Raw genomic sequence first — 16465 nt, forward strand, 5'->3', positions numbered from 1 at the left:
GAGTCCATCAAATGATGCAGGGCTACTTCTGGTGGTGCTCTGCTGGCCTCCATGCCAGGAGCACCAAGAAGCAGAGCCTGGAGGAGTTGTGTGTATACCTGACTCCTCATACAAGAAGCCAGGGAGGAAGCTGGAGAAAGCAATGGAAATCATGGAACGTTGTGGGATGAAATCCCATGACCACTGACAATAAGAGACAAAGCCTTATGCAGTCCCATGATTTTCCCCACTGTCCTCCAGTTTCTCAACCTGCATGTGATTTCTAGTCTAAAACAAAACTTTCAGAAGTGAAAATTAATACACAACCAGTGCACAAATCAGCACTAACAAACTAAATGTGGTGTATAGATTTTTGGTATAACCCAGGTATAAAACAAAAACATTTATTAAAGCGAACGTATGAGTATCATCCAGTCAGGGACATTGCATCATACTTCACCTAACCAACACAATACCAAGACAATCAAGCAACACTGAGTAAAGGGTGTGGAAAATAGACATTTCGTTGAAGATGTGTCACTACTGAGTTCAATTAATAGTGGTGAAGGTTCTACCAAATGGCCAATTTGATGCTGGGTTGGGATTACAGACAAACCAAAATGCAAACCTGTAGGGGGTTTTTTAGGGTGAACTGGTGTTTTCAAGGGATGACAGAAACAGATGTTCATAAACTGTTTTGGCTATAAGAAATCAGGATACAAGCATTTCACATTAAGCCCTGTAGTTATGGTGTGTGTATAGGAAGCTAGGTGGATGAGGCCATAATGCAGTTCATCTCTTTTGTCTTTTGACTTCTATCCTCTTGAGCCAAAAAGCATTGCATTAAATCATAAAAAATTATGGGAAAAGAAGGAAGCATAGATAATGTTGGGACGATGGTGTTACTGAACAAGACAGTCCAATAATAATAGAAAAGGAGAGTGCACTTAGGACAAATTTTAATCAAATACAAATTTCAAAGTGTTCAGCCAAAGAAAAATTAGACCCCTTAGTTTTGTCCATTCCAAACTGAAAGTACTGTCTTAAAATCCCATTTCAGCATTTTATCTTTGGTTAAGTCTAATGGTGTTTCATTTTGCACTAATAGTGTCTGTTTAAAAATAACCTGATTACTGATACATTTTGGGGGAAAATAGGTCATGGAACTTCCTACAGTCATCTATTTTAGACATTGTTATATTTTGCAATTAACTGTGGCTGAATTATCTTAACCTATATTATCCCAAAAGCAAAGCATACACTTTAAAACAGGAGTGCAGTCTTCCTCATTACTGCCTTTATTTTTCTGGCAGCTAATACATGTACACACACACACATAGAGTAATAGATTACCTCTTCAGACCTTACTTATTTGCTTTGAATCAATACAAGGAAGGAAACAGCCCACCCCTTCCCTTCTTCATCATAATTTACCTCACATGAAACTAACAAGTATGGAGAGAGGTTCTCGTTTGTGCAGAGTCTCTATGGAAGGCAGGACAGTAGAAAATCAGGGTCCTTGCTTGCTTGGAGAGTCTCTAGCCCCATCTACATTGGCGTATAGTGCAGATTGAATTGCATTGACTTGATTATAGTCTACACTATGACATAATCCAGTTCAATCTGCATTATAATGGCCTCCATATGAATAAAAACTTCTCTTTAAATCTGCTGTTTTCATATGAGGAAAGCTATGATGGGATGTAGAGAAGACAGGCCAAGAGCTTCTCATCACTAAACTGAGCTAGATAGATAACTCTATTAGCATTTCCACTGATTATCTTCTGGCTCAAGCAGTGGTTGAGCTGGGAACCAAAACACACCTTTATTTGTGAGACTAATTCCAAACATGGGCCAAACATCTGGAGCCAAAGACTGGAAAAGGTCTCAAGTATCTAGGCATTTCCGCCTATATTCATTTTAAGGAGCAGTAAATAAACCTACTTTGGCAGAATTTTCTTTTTGCATATTTTGATTCTTCCACCTTACAGAAGGGTTCTGGGAATAATTTTATTGTGGGAATTCTGGAACTACAAGTGCTATGGTCTTCTCAAAAGAATTACGTAGAATCTACAGCATATTAAGAACAAACTACCATATGGGGGATCTGCAATTTAACTTTTGTCATATTCTTCTACTAAATAGCAGCTTGGAGAACTTGGATCAGGGTCACAGTGGACATACAAGTAAACGGGGTGGGCATTAACACTCTCCCCTCATGTTGATTTCCTAGAGCAAATGTCCACACATTCAGACGATTATCAGCTGTTGAGGAGAAAACCTACAGAAGCTGATGGGATGTCTAAACAAACAGCCTGGTTGTAAAGTTCTAGAGCAACATGGCATATGGCTTCCCTCTCCAAAACTAATAGCAGTTTGGGGCATAAAAGGCATATGCATAAGGCATAAGCGAAGGAAGCGTGGATTAATCTCAGTCTTCATTGTCATGAGCTTAATCCAAACATTGTCAATCACAACATCTATTAGAAGAAAAATAATTCAAGGAGCCCAATCATAAATCTTCCATGAAACATATAACTTGGCCCTTAGATTAAATTTAGAGGATTTTAGTTTTAGATTGTTGGCTTATTTCACAAAAATGGAGATCAGTAATGATGTTCATAAAGCCAGGATTTATAAAATAAGACTGGTGTAAAACTCTACATATTAAAATGCCATAAATATTAACTAAACTAAAACAATGAAAAGCTGCAACAAGGAAAACCAACTCAGTATATTTTTTAATCTAATTAACATTTGACAGATCTGTTATTAAACATTATTTTAAAGCAGCACAAAGGGCAGAATAATTTAAAACATTATTAAGCAAAAAATGTATTTTTACAGCCACACCATGCAAAAACATTGCCTATGACATTTTTTATCTGATGGTGCTGGTATATAGAAGAAAACAAGAACATTCTGCGAGATATTGCCCTTATTATTCTCTAATGCACTCACATGTTTACAGCCATATTGAAAAATTCATCATTATTACAGGGATCTGGACAAAGTGCAGCTGAAGTAGAGCAATGATAATAAATCAAGATTTATTATTGCATCCATATTTTCAGTTTTTTCCTTCTGTTGGCATCATACAACAGAATAGAATTCTCCAATGCTACTTCTGGAACAAAGTGATGAAGTGAAAGAAACACTAATATCCTAGATTCCTCTCCAGAGGTACACAGTAGCAAAACAACCAAGGATCTCAAGTGGTGGTGGGGAATCAGCATTGGCAGACAGATTGTTATTAAATGTATCTATTTGCAGATACTTATAGGGAGAGGGCAAATTACTTTTCCACCCATTATCATACAACTATCCTTAAATAGGAAACCTCTTACAAGCATGATGCATTTAGAAGTGCCACCATGTTTTTAGAAGTGCCATCCATGCATTAGTGTCAGTTACCCAAATAACCGCACAGGACAGATTGCAGGTAATTTTTATTAATCATGAGAGGGCACAATGATAATTGAGGTCTTAATCTTTCATCATACTTGATCATTTAGGATACCTCTGGTTGATAATTCCCCAAAAGACTCAACTATATAGGAATCTTTAGTGGTCCAATCTCACAGCTTAGTCTTGGAGAGGCTTAAGCTGACTCCATTCCATTGTACATTAAACAACCCCAAGGATTACACATAATAGCATATTCTCAGCAGGCATTAAAACATGCTTGATATTCTCCCCAGTGGGGGCTGGGGAGATGAGAACTGAGTTTACAATATCACCACAAAGAGCAAATCAATGGCAAATCCACAGGTCCTTCTTCAGTGACATATGATCTTTAAACACCACTGTATTAGTCAAAGCTATAGAGCCATATCATATAGCTGTGTATTTGTATGTTGTATAAATAATTCTGCATGAAGAAATATTGTAGAATTTTGGGTTGTAGATGCACTCTCAGAACCACCATTTCTCACTCAGTATTACTGGCTGTGGGCCATGAAAGATTAAGGGAAGCACGTGTAATTTCCAATCTTGTTTTCTCAGGATGATGAGCCAGGTGTTTCCAAAGTAAATTCTCAGCTGGCATAAGCGTATACAAGCCCCAACGTTTTACATTATCTGAGAATCTCTGGAAATTCTCAGCATTTGAACTCATCAATGCCTAGTATCTAATGCTCATCTAATGCTCATCATCTCTTTTCCCATGCCGTCCTAATCTTAAACTTATCTCTTCTACATCTTGCATTTGCCTCTTTTAACAGGACTCTAGGCACTATCTCCTGCCCAGCTCTTTTTACTGCTGAAGTTTCCCTGCATATTACAAATGCTGACTAGTCAAAAGCAAATTCACAGTTTGCAGGTGCTAAGAACAATCTGTTCAACAAGGTAATAAGGCCCTGGCTGGATCTACACTGCCATATAATCCAGTATCCTGTACCAGATTATCTGCTTTGAACTGGATTAGATGAGTCTACACTGCCATATAATCCAGTTCATAGCAGATAATCTGGATTTTATATGGCAGTCTAGATGTGGCCTCAGTCTTCATGAAGGAAAATGTCATTGCAGGAAGTCTAGGGAAATGCTTCTATCTGAACATTTTTAGGTTGCAGGTTTTTTGATCAGTTATTTATTTACCCTATAAATCTAGCTGCTGAGCTGCTGAACTTGTGGACCAAAAGGCCCCAGGTTCAAATCCCGGGAGTGGAATGAGCGCCCACTGTTAGCCCCAGCTCCTGCCAACCTAGCAGTTCGAAAACATGCAAATGTGAGTAGATCAATAGGTACCGCTCCAGCGGGAAGGTAATGGTGCTCCATGCAGTCATGCTGGCCACATGACCTTGGAGGTGTCTTCGGCTTAGAAATGGAGATGAGCACCAACCCCCAGAGTCGAACACGACTAGACTTAACGTCAGGGGAAACCTTTACCTTTTGCTATAAAACTAGATATTTTAGTTAATAAATCAACCCATAATCTCCAATCAACCCATCTGCAGGCCAATGTGAATGCTATGCTCTTATTTTATTTTTTAAAGAAAAGGAACCATCCCCTTCTCTGAGTAGATTAGTGAAGGGCGAGAGCTTATTCTATCCCAAGAAAACCTTTAAAAAGCATTGAACCCATCTACTCTCTAGGCTGTGGCACTGCTTCTGGTCTTTTGGAGTGCTTGGCCAGAGAAATGGTGGTCGTGGCCAGAGGCAGCTGGCCCCAAGGCAGCAATAATGCTTTCCCCTCTCTGCGGAATAGTCCTTAATTTATTCACAGGTCATATCGAAATCCATAATTTTAGCCCACAAAACTGCATTCGACTTATGCATGAAATCAACTTATACATGAGTCTTTGTTGCCTTTGTTATTATTTCTATAGGGAGCGCCAAGCTCCAAGAGATATAACATTAAGAGCAAAATTGACACAAATGCAAGACAGCAAAATCAGATCACTGTTGTAACCTTATAGTACTGTTAGTCATCAGCAGTTCAGCTCATGACACACAGTGAGACAGAAAGAAAAAGAGAATCTTAGACAATTATATACTGTAATCAAAAATTATTTTAAATGTAAGCCCAACCTTGTGCAAAATATGATTTTGCTCTCCCCATTCTGAAATGAACTCTGAAATGAAACTGGTTGCTGTGAACATTATTGCAAAAGGGAAGAATAAATGGAGAAAATGGAGGGCATCAAGTGCATTTTTCTATTCTTCTCACTGATGGAGGCAGTTGTCAGAATACAGTGTAGTCTCCAAAGGCTTGAGATTTAGGCAGAAGTGATATCCAAGTCCTAGGGGCAAATTAGTTCTGCCACTGTAAGCTGCAGCTGAGCTCACTACACATGGGGCATTTCTTGCCTTTTCCCCTTCACCTTCTGTAGCATCAACATGATGTTGTCAAGAGAAACAGCTGCAGGGAACTGTTTCTTCTGCAGTGGGCTGGAGCATATCACTACATATTTCTCCTTCTGTGCTAGAGGAAATCTGAAGAGCAAATATGTACAAAAATGGGAGGCTCCAACATCAAGATTCTGAGTCAACTATATGGTCTTGATTGTGCATCCAGTCTGGTTCTATTGTTTTCAGCTTTAAGAAAATAGTACTATTCTCAAAGTCCTAATAAAAAGCTTGAAACATGACGTTCTGGTTACGAGGCAATCCATGAATTAAAATGAAAAAATGTTACTTTCCACCCATGTGGCTACTCCTGTCATAAAGCTGGACATCTACTCTGTAAGAGAACATTTTTAAATAGGACAAAGGAAGACTTTTTTGGCTTTGTCAAATTTGGGTCTCTAGAGCTGGGGGGGGCGCGCGTTATTTTAGAATAGGATTAATGAATCATGTGTTTGTTTTTCATGTTTTCAGCTCACTTTCACAAGTTGCTCATGTAACATACAAATGCATTTTTGGACAAGGTTGGCAGGTTACTGAATGCCTTGTCTCACTTCCTTTCCATGTGTCCAGTGCCCCCAGTTTGGTGACAGCATGACTGGGGATGCACCATACAGTGTAAAATTAATGCAGTTTGCCACAGTTTTAATTGCCATAAATCAATGCTATGGAATTCTGCTAGCTGTAGTTTGTGAGGGGCCAGCACTGTTTAGCAGATAAGGTTAAAGATCTTGTAAAACCATAACTCCCATGATTTCATAGCATTGACAGTTAAAATGGTGTCAAAAACTGCACTACTTCTATAGCATAGGTGTACCCTGAGTCCTCTGTAAATTGCAGTAACTGAGCTATCAATCATCCATCTAAACATCCACAAAGCCAGTAAATTCAGATGATTTACTTATGGATCCTTTAAACATTTTTCAAGTAATGTACACCATTTTTTATCAGTTGAGACTTCTACACTAGGGTCCTTTGTTCTTATGAACCATATGATGAATATTGGTTTTTTAAAAAATTGTTTAGTGCAGTAGCATACACTGAACATTACTTTAAGAATCTGTTTGGTACAGTAAGAAACATATCAATTTATTTCCGATGCATCATCAAATGTGTGCTGCCAACATTGCTGACCTTTAATCTCAATATTTATTGGACTGGGCTAGGACTATGGAGATCCAGGGTTTGAAACCCTATTTGGCCATGGAAACCACTAAACATAAAGTCATACTATATCAATCTAAGGAGAAGGTAATGGCAAAACTCCTTGTGACAAATTTTGCTAATAAAGTCCTATGTCAGGTTTACCTTAGGGGTTTTGTAAGTCAAAAATGGCTAGAAGGCGCACAGCATCAACAAAATCTTTGCATTGGATCCAGAAAAGCAATCAGCGGGTTTGAAACATTCCTAAGGATAAGAACATAAATACTCCAGAATGTAATTAAAATTTAGTTACCTAAAACTAAGCGAAGAGGCTTCAGTTACTGTTGTTGTGTGCCTTCAAGTTACACTCAATCTAAACTTAACAAATCTTTTCTTGAAAAGATTTGTTTAGGAGAGTTGCCTTTACCACCCTCAGAGTCAGGACTTCATCACATTGATTAGGTCCCCTGCGCTGATTTGCCAGACTAAGTGGGGCAATCCCAGTGCCCTGTGCTCCACCTGCCAGTAATGCTTCCCCATGACACGTGGGGAAGCATTGCCGTCTGGCTTCCCCCTACGGTAGCCCTGTTGTTCCTAATGGAACACGAGGAGGCCACCATGTTGCTGGTGCAGTATCCTAGGATGCTGCCACCTCAGTTGAGCAACGGAGTCCCACCAGAAGTGAGGCTCCATTGCTCAACTGGGACAGAAGCATCCTAGGATGCTTAAAATTTGTTGTGTAGTCAGAGGCAGTATTATTTATTATTTATTTATTTATTTACAGTATTTCTATTCTGCCCTTCTCACCCCAAAGGGGACTCAGGGCGGATCACATTACACATATAAGGCAAACATTCAATGCCTTTAACATAGAACAAAGACAAGACAAACATAGGCTCCGAGTTGGCCTCAAACTCATGACCTCTTGGTCAGATTTGTTGCAGCTGGCTGCAGCTGGCTGGCTGCTCACCAGCCTGCACCACAGCCCGGCTGCGCCACAGCCCGGCTGGTATGACTTGCCTAAAGTTACCCTGTGGGTTTCCACAGCTCAGTAGGGATTGGAAGCCTGCTGTTCAGAGTCTCAGACTACTGACAATTACATATAACCACACTGGATATACAAAAAGTTATTTTAATATACTTAGGACAACTTTTAAAGTAAGGAATATGAGTGCATTCTATCTTTAAATGATTTGTGTCACCTGCTGTTCTTAAAACTGTCTTTTTTATGGTTCTTAATAAACACAGATGAACAACCTTTCTGTTCCCAAATTCTTTTCCTCTCTGAATGCACACTTTTCAAATTGCAATTTTTTTCCAGATGCATATTTGGTGTTGAGTTGCATGCTAAAAACAGCCAGTTTGGGAGTGGGAAAAACTTTACATTTCTTTAGTATGAAACAATGGTCTTTTGAAAGTGCTTTCAAGCAGAAAAATCAAGAGTTAACTCATCTGCAGTATTTTATTTTCAGCAATGGCAAAGATTTCCTAACAGCCAAGAATAGCAGCTTGTATTACAGTGCTAGGAACAACTGTGAACTCTTAACCAGGCTACTCTTGATTAATTGCTTGGAACAGGTTTTTGAAGCTTTACTGTTCTCATGTATATCATCTGCAGCTTAGGAAGAGGACAATCTACAGTGACATGTCTCATTTTCATGACAAGTAAGTGGAGGGTTGCTTTGTACGACAACACACATACAAAGAAATCACCATATTCTATGATTTCAAGATGAGGATGTAACCATCGAAGGAAACTATTTTCAAAACTACATTAAAGATGTGTACTTTATGTTAAAGAAAAATAAAGTTTTGAAAGGAGAGAAGAAAATGATGCATTTACTTGGTAGGTAGAAATCTATGTTTCAATTTTCCTTACCAGAAGAGTAACTTAAAACACTTTACGTGATACAAAAAGCACAAAAATAAATGCCATTCATTAAAAACATTTACACTAGGCAATAAGAAGCACCATGGCCTAAAAGGGCAACAATGAGACCAGCACTGTTTGGCACATCCATTAGCATTATCTTAGTGAAGCTAACACATGTTGAGTATCACTTATCCAGAAATCTGAAATACTCCAATATTCAAAAATATAAATTGGCTGAGAAAGTGAGATATTTGCTCCTGATAGTTCAATGAAGATAAATGTTATTTTATGCACACAATTATTAAAAATATTGTATATAAAATTACCTACGAAGTATAGGGAGTCTATAAAACACACACACATTTTGTGTTTAGACTTGGATCCCATCTCCAAGATCTCACTGTGAATATGCAAACATTTCAAAATCTGATAAAACATCCAAAATACAGAGCATTTCTGGTCCTGAGCATTTTGGATATGGAATACTCAACCTGAATCACTGTTTTCAAAGCACTTTATGTTAGTTTTAGAGCTACTTGGGGAATTCATTCTTTGTGAATTCCTATACTAAATTAACTGAAAAGAAATTACAAGGCTGAAGTGAGGGTCACAACTAAGTTATTTGCTGGCTTTTGTACTTTCTAAATCCCACTTCAAAATGCCTTTAAAATTATAGATTTTGAGAGAAAATACATTTAGGAACATGCATTTTGAAGGAGATATGTTTAGAAACACATGTCTTCATACGTATTCAAATTGTGAATTTAGATTCATTTTAAACCTCAAGTTAATGCAAAAATAGAGTAGAACCGGCAGGACTAAACACAAAGAAGTGACATGAAACAGGAACACATAAATTCACCCATGCTACCTAGGCTGTACATTGCATTTTTTTTACCCCATTAATTCTATAACCCTCTATGACCTTAGAGTACTGCACATAGATATATTCTATTGTAGTCTCACAACAAGACTGTGAGGCATATCATTCTTGAAAGCTAGTACCACTCCAGTCAACTTAACAGCTAAGTAGCAATTTAAAGCCAAATCTTCCCAGATCAAGCTCAATATTTTAATAATGTTTATTCTCATTATCAGTGCATATAATTTTCTAGACACATGGTGTGAAGGGAGGAAATAGGCAAGCCTAGTTAGTGGGTCAGTCACAGCTCAGGCAATGTTGTGATGAGAAGTCTATAGTGGAGAAGGAATAAAAAACTGAGGACATTTTCAGACAGCACCCAAATCCACGCCAAAGAGGGTTTAAGAAATTGGCTTTGGCATGGATTTGCATCCACCCCCTAAAAAAACTCGAGTTTTCCTGGAGGGGTGTCTAGGTGCTCTCCCAATAATTACTGGGAGACAGAAGCCCCTCCAAACTAGCTTTAACTTTTAAAAAACTTACCGGGCCACCATTAAGCTGCTCCAGCAGTAATCCTGGTATATAGAAATGATGTGACAGAAGGGGGGTCAGGAGTGATTTTGGGGGCCAGTAAGTTTTTTAAAATTTTAAGTCTAGTTTGGGGTGGCTTGGGGGCAGGGGGATGGGTGCCATCTTGCACCTCTGGGCTCCAGAAGCCCAAAAATGCGAGATGGCTGTGTGGACTGACCTCAGGGTAGTCCCATGGCTACCTGGGGGTCAGTCTCCACAGGTCCAATATCCCATTAGACCTGGTCTTTCAGGGGTATTTAGCCACAGTTATTCCAAATTAATTAACTTTTACTAGAGGTGTTGTTTGAAAGCCTCTGCTAAAAGCCTGACAGAGACAGGGGAGAAATTGCAGGAAACAGCAGCAGAAAAGAAATATGGCCTACTGATGGGGGAAAGTTACAGAGATAAGACAGTTATCTGTGAGAAGAACTGAATAGGAATTTGGGGAAGTGTGACTGAATAAATAGTTCAAGGGTTAATGTGTGATCACACTGTGTATTAATAAACTTCTATGGCCTGGCCTTTTCTTACAACAGTGTCTGTTTATTGCTCTTAAGTTTTGGCAGAGTGTCGTAAGTATAACTAACAATTAACCCATTAAATAATACATTAACTGGTTCATATTGGAATAACACTGGGGCCCAGGCATGCAATTCAGGGAGGGATCTTGAGGGGGCAAGGTGAGTGAAAGAAATCCAGGGGAATAGAACTGTGGGATAACCAGGAAAGGGGAATCCATCACATATATGTTTGTCTCCCCAAGTTGTGAAAAAACATTAATATAAGAAACCTAAAGAAGCACATTTGATCCATGAAATTCTCATGAGCCAAATTCCATCAAGAAGATGGAAGGAAGATGGAATAGAGTGGGGGAGCCAAATCCACAGTTAGTGGCTCAACTTCTTCCCAGTCAAAGTACTGGGTAATTAGATGAAGCTCAAGCAACTGAATAATCCAACTGACTTTAACTGGGCAATTGAGCTTGTTGTCACCCAAAGCCTTTCAGCCTCATGAGGTACTTCCTTAGCTGCACTGTCATTCATTCTCAAGTGCTACATGAGGATGGTGTCAGTTCGTGGAAGGTGTAGGACACAAATGTAGGCTCACACAGCTGGTGCTATGGAAACTTTATTGAATCCGCCTTGCCAAGATGACCGCAAAGCTTATACTGCCCCTCTTCCGCTATTTCCCCAGTATATCAAGTTGTTTCTTCCCTCCCCCCCCTCACGTCTCTTCTTCCCCATTCAAACCCCCCTTCAACTGTCCTCTCCCACGTTTGAAAACCAGAGCAGATCATAAATCAGTCTTCCCAACCAAATGGTCTTCCTTATCCGGTTCTTTTCCCCCCTTTGCTCTGGTCGGATGTTAAAAGGTCAGTTTGGAAAATGCTGATCTTTTTGCATCCTGACAGATGGAGTGAAGCACTAAGGAATAGCTTTCCTGAATTAGATGAGGCTCATAAGCATAGAAGAAGATATTTGGTTCATTTGATTAACTGACTCTCTGGTTTCAGGGTGCTAAGAAATTTGGTGATTTTTTTTTTTTGCATGCTGCCTTGTTTGCACAGCAAATATCTATCTATCTATCTCCCATGTTTAAAGTGTAGTACTGGATACTTACATCAGAAATGGCCTCTATGTTCTGTTGTGTTCCATGAAATCAGCCAAGTGTATCTTCTTGAAGCATGTCATCTGAACAATAAAGGCATGAGAAAAGATCCAATGACTGCCAAAGTAGGGCCATCCTTGTAAGGTGCTTCTGCATGAATAGAGTAACTGCTTGTCTTACAAAAGTCTATTACATCTCCCAACATCCTTCAGAGGATTTTACAGGGAAAAGGGAATCACAAAAAGGATGTGAGTGTGTGTACATGGTGTTCTGCTTCTTTGTCATACACAGCCTACATGTAGTTCTGATACTCTCTTATGAAATTTGCCAAGATGTAACTGTTTTCCATGTTCATTTATAATCTAAATAACTAACCAGTACATTTTTAGTTTTATTTGTACCTTGTATTCCATTTGAAATGTAGAAACATATTTGTATTTGCTGTGATGACAGCCTTTTAAAAACTTTTATTATTGCTTCCTGATATATTGTTTAAAGCTACAATTGCAATCTGTCAACTGAAATGTGACACTTCTATAAAATTTTATATGCACATACTTTATATTCTGAAAGTAACTACAATATATATTCTACCCCTCCTTTTAAACTGGAAAATAAGACATCTTTTATATTATATGGTCTATGTGATTACTTATTTGAAATGTTTTATATAAAATGTTGCTAAAAATGTTTTCAGTTTGTAATGACCCCTCACAAACAAATGGTTCAAGGGAGCATAAGTATATATAAAAAGGTGATTTCCACAACTGCCAGTTCTCACATCCACCATGAAGTTTAGTTTTTATATCAAACTATGCTGTAGTAGTAGTAGTAGTAGTAGTAGTAGTAATAATAATAATAATAATAATAAATTATGTGCTTGTTTATGTGTGAAGAAAGAGTTGGAGGCAAAAGAGAAAGTTTTGTTCATGCAGTTACGCACAACAGGTCTACTAACCCCTGTAATAGTGACATCTAGTGTCTAGCTTGTTTAATGCTTCCATATATCATGGCTTTGTTGACATGAGATTTCATTTTTTAGGCTGCTTTCAAATGCTTGTTATTTTATATTTCATTCTTTAACAATGTTAACATTAAAAAGTTTGGAATATTGTATATTTTAAAGTCAACAGGCTTCTGAAAAACCAAAAATGAGGCACTGAAAAAAAAATGTCCGTATAAACTCATCTCACAGTACTGAAGACTCAAACCTGTGATGACCCATGGGCCTTGTAGTCCTGCTCAGGACATTGTAATTCCTGATGAAGATGAAAACTTGGGTTTTTTACCTTCCCAGTCTGAACTGGATTCCTCTCAGCCAGATCTTTCCCAGGCAGATCTGGGAACCTTGCACCTGCAAGAAAGTTGTCTCCCAGAAGTATGTCAAACAAGCCCAGAGCCTACTTCTCCCGTGTTCTTGCGCCGGGAGTTTTGTAAACAACAGAGAAGTTTGGATTCAGCTTCGCGCAGGAGTGCGAGGATTGCAGCTAAGAATGTAGCCAATTAAGACTGCTTCTCGTGAGAATCTTTAAGGAGTTTAACATCTGGTCAGAGTTTAGCTTTCGTTTCTGTTTCCCAGAGAACTGCTTCGGTGGGAAAGTTAGACTCTATATAGATGTTTTACCCGCGTAGTAACTTCGCGGAGTCAATTTGTCAGCCTACGGAGCGAGTTGTGTCTGGACAGCGCGCTCCGATTCAAGCCTCGCTCCTGCTCAAGCCTTGCCTAGCTATCCAGCCTTCGCCTTGCTTCCCAGCCTTTGTTTATCTACGGACTTTGCCTTGTTTCCCAGGATCAATCCTTGCCTTGTTCCACGGATTTTATCAAGTTATTCCACGGACCTTGTTCTTGTTCTTAGTTACCTTGTTCCACGTTCAAGCCTTGTTTCAAGTATCAAGTTTATTCCTAGCCTCGCTCAAGTTTCATGGACTAAAGGACCTTGTCATCTCCCCTCACTTTGCTTGGCAAAGTGAGTGTTTCGGTTATTGGATTACAACTTTGGACCTTAATATTTCTTATTGGACATTGCTTTTTTGGACTAATTCTGACCTTTCCTGAAAGGTCTAATTCTGGACTATTTTCTACACTTGTTTTTATTAACTTTATATATTCCTTCAATAAAGATATTAGATAGATTCTGGCCTCTGTGTATGGTTATTGGTGCTCTGCAGCCTGGGTCTTGACAGTTTGACTCCGCCACCCTAAGCACCAATTAACCTCGGCCAGAATGTCTACCGGAGTCGTACCTGGGCCGAGCGGCCAGCCGATTACCTACACCATCGACAAGGAAGAGGTGGACCGAATCCGCGATAAGCTCAATGCACAGGATGGAGAAATAAGGGGTTTGAAGGAACGCGGAGTTCGTCTTCCGGCCATGGCGTTGCCAACCAAGTTTACTGGAGAAGCTTCTAAGGTTCATGTCTTCCGTCGCCAATGTCAAGCTTATCTGGAGGCCCGTGCTGCCGAGTTTCCCCAAGAAGACATCAAAGTGGCATGGGTTTACAGTCTTCTAGACGGGCCAGCGGCCAGCTGGGCGACGGCACTGTTCGACCAAGCCTCTCCACACCTAAGATCAGCGCAACACTTCTTGGACCACCTCAAGGAGACTTGGGGAATCGAGGACAATTTGGAGGCAGCCGGTCACAAACTCCGTCGCCTTTTCCAAGGAGACAGACCTATGTCTCAGTATATAGCCGAGTTCCGAGTGCTGGCCCACAACACCGGCTGGAACGATGTAGCCCTCAGGGGACAATTCCGGGAGGGTCTCAACATTGAAATGCTGGAAGAAATCTCCAAGGTGGATCCTCCCCAGACCCTCGAGGCACTCATTGATCAATGTTTACGGGCTGAAGTCATGATTGCCAACAGAAAACAGTGGGTTCGAGGCCAGGGCAGTAGAGCCGGGGCAAAACCCCCCGCTCCCGCCAGCGTTCAGCCACGTCCGGTGTGGAGACCCCCACCGCCAACCCCATACCCCAGAGGAGGCGAGGAGGTGCCGATGCAGTTGGGCAATGTGCGTCCCAGACTAGATGCCGCCGAGAAGGCCCGTCGTCAACGCTTAAACCTCTGCTGGTACTGCGGGAACGGGGGCCACTTCGCCAGAGAGTGCCCAGCCAAAGGGAAGCCTGCCGCCCGTCTTGCGGCGGCGTCCTCCACGGAGACGAAGGCGTCTGAGCCGACTGGCACACAGCCGGCGGGGGAAGCCAACGACCGGGTGTAGAGAGGCTCGCCAACCCGGTCAAAAAATCCATCCAAGAGCCGCCAACCGGGGTCCTGTTCCTTCTCGTGGTCACATTATGGTCAGCAAAAAGGGGACCCGTCATGATCCACGCCATGATAGACTCTGGAGCTACCAACAATTTCATCGATAGAGAGTATGCCGACTCTCTGGGATTACAATATCATGATTTCAAGAATGCCCGTGTGGTGCAAGCCATAGACGGCCGTCCCCTCAAGACGGGCCCCGTAAGTCAGTGGTCGGAACCCACCAGGATGTGGATAAGGGAACATATGGAAGAGATTTCCTTCTTTGTTACCGAGGTCCCCCATTTCCCTGTGATTTTGGGAATTCCATGGCTGACTCTCCACGACCCTAACATTTCCTGGTCCAACAGAGAACTGCAGTTTGCTTCACCGTACTGCCAAAACCATTGCCTCGTAGCCAAGGTATGCCATGCCACAGACACCGAGCCCATCATCACCTTGCCAAAGAAGTACTCCGAGTATTGGGATGTATTCAATGAGAAAGAAGCCGAAAAATTACCCCCACATAGACCTTATGACTGTGCCATTGACTTGGTGGAGGGGGCCCCGATCCCGCGAGGGCATCTCTACTCCCTGACCGAACCAGAGCAAGAAGCTCTCAGGGAATTCCTAGAGACAAACCTTCGCAAGGGATTCATCAGACCCTCTCAATCCCCAGCCGCCTCCCCAGTGATGTTTGTGAAGAAGAAGTCAGGGGAACTACGCTTGGTGGTGGACTACAGAGCATTGAACAATATCACCAAGCGGAACAGCTATCCCCTGCCCTTAATCTCGGATCTACTGGATCGGCTTCGAGGAGCCAAGGTTTACACCAAGCTGGATCTTCGGGGGGCTTACAACTTAGTTCGCATCAGGGAAGGGGACGAGTGGAAGACCGCCTTCCAGACCAAATTCGGATTATTTGAGTCCCGAGTTATGAATTTCGGTTTATGCGGAGCCCCCGCAACGTTCCAGCATTTTGTCAATGACATTTTTCAGGACTATCTAGACAGGTTCTTGATAATCTACCTGGACGATTTTTTGGTGTTTTCCAGATCACAATCAGAACATGAGAACCACGTCAAAATGGTGTTACAACGATTGCGGGATCATGGACTTTATGCCAAGCTGGAAAAATGCGCTTTTGATCTACAAGAGGTAGATTTCCTTGGTTACCGCATCTCGCCTCTAGGGCTTTCCATGGATCCAGCCAAAGTTTCAGCAGTATTGGAATGGCGGGCGCCAACTAACAAGAAAGAGGTGCAGCGTTTCTTGGGGTTCGCGAACTACTACCGCAAGTTCATTCCAGATTTTGCCCGCTGGTCCGACCCCATCACTAGCT

General features: G+C 41.0%; 1 protein-coding gene across 20 annotated transcripts in view; it reads right to left on the bottom strand.

Moving 5' to 3' along the window:
• The window catches only part of dtna (dystrobrevin alpha), a 267864-nt gene that overhangs the window by 121248 nt on the left and 130151 nt on the right, over positions 1 to 16465 (bottom strand). For 2 of the 20 annotated variants that reach the window (XM_062980387.1, XM_062980388.1), the window contains exon 2: positions 11895 to 11965. The exons of the other annotated variants lie outside the window; for them this stretch is intronic. The gene's annotated coding sequence lies outside the window, so the exon portion shown is untranslated. The remainder of the gene's footprint in view (positions 1 to 11894; positions 11966 to 16465) is intronic. 20 annotated transcript variants of the gene reach the window in all.

This window comes from Anolis carolinensis, chromosome 4 (genome assembly GCF_035594765.1).
Source record: "Anolis carolinensis isolate JA03-04 chromosome 4, rAnoCar3.1.pri, whole genome shotgun sequence".
Taxonomy (NCBI): domain Eukaryota; kingdom Metazoa; phylum Chordata; class Lepidosauria; order Squamata; family Dactyloidae; genus Anolis; species Anolis carolinensis.